This window comes from Pipra filicauda, unplaced genomic scaffold, assembly GCF_003945595.2.
Source record: "Pipra filicauda isolate LSUMZ 115617 unplaced genomic scaffold, ASM394559v2 scaffold108_size2327098_pilon, whole genome shotgun sequence".
In the NCBI taxonomy this organism is placed as follows: Eukaryota; Metazoa; Chordata; class Aves; order Passeriformes; family Pipridae; genus Pipra; species Pipra filicauda.
Window position 1 is genome coordinate 908466 of NW_024103529.1, and position 5332 is coordinate 913797.

Consider the following 5332-nt stretch of genomic DNA (forward strand, 5'->3'; position numbering starts at 1 on the left):
TGATTATGTATTTATATTGTAGTCCACAATTTAGAACTCCATATGGTGACTCACTATGGCCTAAGAGCTGCGAAGAAGCCTGACACGGGGTTCTGATGCCATTCAGTATATGTGTGGTTGATGTTATATGCAACTAAACCCAGAAACTCAGCTGCAATGTTAGGCCACCTTAAAAATGCCTCACGCACAGATCCACAGATAATGAATGTCCTGAAAACCAAGTACACCAAAAAGTCAGACATGTGGCAAGGGCCTGTCTTCTCATCTTTTTGTTGCTCTTTTGTGTACATCTACAAAAAATTGTATGGACTTCAGGGATATGATTTATGGCGTCAGAAGCAAATAATCAGGGTGCCACACCACAGGATGGCAAATAACTCTCTACAGTTCTCTACAAATACCTCGAAGGAGGTTGTGATGAGGTGAGAGTCTGTCTCTTCTGCCAAAGGTTTCAGAAGCCCCCACACAGCAGGAGATTTTCTTGGAGGAGGTTTTCTGTCTTGTGATGAACCTAAAAGTTATTTAGGAAAAGAAAGTATAGGAAAAAAGCACTTGAGTAAGATCATGTTTTTATCTGACCTGCCTTCTAAGTTTTGCTTTATGCTGACTCAACAAATGTGAAACTTCTATGTAACAACAAATACGGCTCTTAGATCTGACTGAAGTGGTCAAAAAAATGACAAGGTGAAGTGAAATACAGCAAGAATATCGGCTACTTCTGAAATGCATTCTCAGACTTTACCAATTTGAAATTAATGGACTGTCAGAGGTGGTTTCTAACTGTTCTAGGATGTTAAGCAGTGGATTTGTCTTCCATGAATCTTCTTTTGGATCCATCCACATTTTTAGCACTGCAGTATCCCATGGCAAGGAGCTGCAGAGTTTACCGCTCACAGCTACCTCCTCTTGCTTGCTTGAGTCTGGCTTCTTGCTAACTCTATATTATTTCCTTTAGTTCTGGCACTGGAAAAAAAGCAGTAAACAATTAATCCTTATCAATCCTGGGTTCCTCCCTCTCCCCCTCTTGATCTTCTAGGTCTTCAGTTTGGGTAAAATTAAAATGGAAATAGTTGCAAAAACAACCTTGTTCAGGGAAGGAAAAGATTCTACCTAAGCAATGCAGATGTAAGCATGTATAATCACTGAATGGTGTAGGTACTCTTCTTTAGAAAATGAATAATAATTTTTATAATTACCTTGTATTTTGAATGCTTTCCTAAAGAACCATGAAGACTGATTATTTCTTGAGTTGTGGCCGGCTTGGGATAACTGTAAACATCAGAGTCAGTCACTGGCTGCATCATTGTCTTCGTTAGCTAGCAGTGTACCAATCTGGAAGAAAATACAGACAAACCTTTTGGAATCTCTATACTAGTTTTTAAGTATATCTTAAAAAAAAATAATTCATAAAGTATCAAATGAGAAGCAAGGTGAAGGTAACTGACTTAGATTGTTGTTCTCATATGCTTCATGAACTAACAATTACTGCTTCTGCAATAAAAAAAGAAAAGCTTATTATTTTGTTAGAAATACGCCATAGCTTGTCAAACTCCAAAATCTCCATTCCATTTCATTGCAGGGAAGACCATTTCACAATAGCACTGTTTTTCCTTGGAAGTTTTATATTAAACAATGTTTTGGATGAGATCTGAACCCAAGAGGACAGGTCTTCAAGTTGTGCTGACCCTCTAAAATGTGGAGACTGTGCTTTTGCAGGTTCTTTTCGGTGTATGGAGCCATTAGCAGTAATGACGGACAGCCCCATTTGTGATGTCATGACCCAAGCAGTCTTTCTCTCCTTCATTTTAGAGGACTAAGCTAGCAGCTGGGAAGTATGTTTGACCATGGATTGTTATTCTGGAGCATCTCTGTTGCAAAAGTGTAACCTGGTGTTTAACACTTAAACGGAGAAAAATCACTGAGAATATAAATAGCTTATTCTTTCTTTGGCATACACATTTAAATGTTTTTATAATTTAATGGGACCACTTACATTATTTTCAAACTCAGTAACTTCTCTGGGCCTCTGTACAAATTTTAAAAAGCATATTCAATGTTAATGTTCAAGTACTCTAAAGTGAATGCCTGGGTATTGATGAATTATATGTGACATTTATTATGCTGGATTCTGTGCTGACCCAGAGCTAATGGAAATTACAGAGTATGGCCTGTATTTGTTGCCATTAAGGGTACTTTTTCTCAGTAGCACTTCAGGCTACTTTTTAGTTTAGTTGTTTGAGCTGCCTGAAGTCTTTCTAATTTCCACAATTAGGTCCACTTTTGCAAGGACAAATACACTAGACCAGGATCACAAAAAGGAACAAATCTGAAAGAAGGTAAAAACTTGTAGTTAAGACTAGGGTTGTGGAAAAATGGAATTTCCTTTTGTCGCATGCAAAACTGTAACAGAAAGATGTAAGTGCTTTTCTCAGATCTGTCACCACCTCTCAGTGTCTATAAATAAACTAGTAATGAATTCCTGAGTTCCTTCATCAATGAATCAATGCTCAGTGTGTTACTGTTACCAGGAATTCAAGGGAATTTTTTTTAAAGAAATAAGCAAAACAACAGACTAGAAGGGAACATTCTACTCAACATGCAAGTAATACCTTGCCACCTAAAGGTTGTGACCTGCTCTGTGCCCCGATGTCATATTGTGCTTATACATGTGCTTATGTCTTGTTAGAACAGTTTAACTGAGCTCTCGCAAAATCTTTCCGGTGCGCGGCCTTCCATAGCTGTCAGAATGATTGAGCAATTTGAATACCTTCCAAGGCTCATTCTTTTCCCAGTAATCTAGATTGTGTCAGATTTGAGTATGTCATAGAGAAAAACGTTCTCCAGGAATATCTGTTACAGAATTGGTGGAAGCATTACTGGACCTGACTAAGACCAGAGAAGCATATGGTTTGTTGCAAATTTATATTGACAGCTCTTGGTCATAAGTGTCAAATTTAGTCATATTAAGATTCCTGAACAACTTTCATGTTTGGCCTTTTATATTATGGATAGGGAAATAATGTTCTGATGCCAGGTGGTTGAAAGACTTCATGTGGGAAGAACATGAAAGAATGTTGAAATTCTACAAAGACATGACAATGGAATGTTGGTGTCAGCCCCATCTAATGAACAGAGCACTCATGGTGAGTGAGAGGTGTGAGGAGTGTAGTCATAGGCTCTGAATGGACTCAGAGGCAGAAACAAGTAACTTTGATGTTTGATGACTTGAATTAGTGGAGTTATAATCAGACCAGCAGTCTGCCAGGGAAATTATTTCTTATCAGCACCTTTCTGGGTAGGGCTGCATTGTAGCTGTTGAAGACCTGGGGTGTGAACAGTTTGGGTTACCTGGAGAGGTAGGTAGTAACCAAAAATACTATCTGGGAAGAATCTGCAAGACTGAGACACAGTCAGTTTTGTGGCCAGGGTCATAGATGAGATCCAGACAGGAGGTAGATGTGGTAGCCATCTAGCAGCAGGTAGCAGACAGTAGGTGTGGTTTTGTTGAAAGAAGGTAGAAGTAGGACTGTTTGGAAAGTGCTTTGATGTTAAAAAATCACATCCAGTTCCTAAGCCATCTACTAAAATGACTGTCCACAAGCTCCACTCTGCGGAGATCGGCACTGGAATAAAGACCTCCACAATTTTTCTGGGTGCAGCTGGTAAGGTGATTTTATTATAAAAGTAGCGGGGCAACTGAACAGCTTAAAGGGAGGAACAAAAGGGCACAAAAGAGCACTACACAAAATGGCTCCAGCTTTAAATAATATGGGTAAGGAAGGCACTAGAACAGAAGGTGGGGTTTAGGCGGAGCATGCAAATTACAACCAATCATAGGAGATAGGGGCTGAACACAACTTTATATGGTACTGTGTCAAATATCAACCATTGAAAGGACAGAACATACATACCATACAATACAACACAACAACTTATATGCAAAATCTACGATTTCCTTACTAATTACACATTTTTATACCACCACACCACTCTTTCTTGACACACAAGGTTGTTCTCCCGTTTCCCCATTCATTCCAAAGATTTTAGGCCTTACAGTAACAGCTTTCTGTCACCTTACCCATTTCTGCTTTACATCATGATTAAAACAACCTCTTGAATATTTGCCCACAGCACTCAATCACTGTGCAGTGTCCTTACATTTAGTACCTTCAGTCCATGAGAGCCTCTGGGACAAAATTCATGTAGAGGTGTGGTCAGACCGTCAAGACCAATTACTTAGTCTTGAAAAAGTCCAGACACTTTTCCACTGTGGTAAGCATCGTCATGCTGCAGTAATGATATTTTTATTACATGTTATAACTATGTGAAGGAATTGTGTTTCCTTGTAAAAGCTAATGACTTCACCATTGCTGAGATACTGTCAGAGAAAGAAAAGGAAAATCTGATGTAGGATACAGTGGACTTGAAGGTCAGGTATCATCTGTGATACTGAACGCAAAAGACCTTCTCACTCATGAAGCTGACATTAAAAAGTGACTTTCTAATTGCAGAAAGAAGTCTGCAGTGCTTGAACAAGAAAATGTAGTTGCTTTAGTAGTCCTTCATGCTTGGATAGCCAATCAAAGACCCATCAGTCAATAGGATATTGCCATTCATTACAATAGGAGGTAACAGAGGGAGGAGTTGGGCACACTTCCCCAGTGAAGGCTCTTGAGATTTATGAAACAACTGTTGAACTTTCTTTTTCTTCATTCTTGCATTTAAGATGTCAACTTCTCCATTTTTTCCATTTTTTTCTCTCCCGTAAATGTCATCCACCACTATTAAAATTTCCTTTTTTTTTTTTTTTTCACTTTTTTGAAATGGAAAGTTGTATCTGGCTAGAGTTCAGTGGCAGCTTCTGGGGCTGTAGGGAAAAGACAAAATATCACAAGAGTCAGTTGTGCTGGTAATTATAAATTTGTGTATCAAGTCAGTTTTTAATAATGTTCTCTATGTTGTCTGCAGTATATTAGCTGATTCTTGTTATGTGTTCACAGATTAAAATCTGTCCAAGATTTGGTTTAAACTGGAGGATAGCACCACCTTTTAGATTTTACTTCGGATCCTCAAACGAAGGGACCCTCAACATAGTAACTCATACTTTCTCTGCCTCTTTTTTAGGCTAGAAAATGTTTTCAACAACTCTACTATCCCACGGCTTTAAATAACTTTGGGTAATTTCACATGGTAATTTGTTTGATGCCTTCTGAGAATAAAATTCCATGCTACTTAATGCTGTTAAAGGAGAACATGCACTATATTGGTAATAGCAATGATGTGAGCACTAAGTGTGAGTATCACAGTTTTTCAGGAAGTTAAAAAGGCTTGA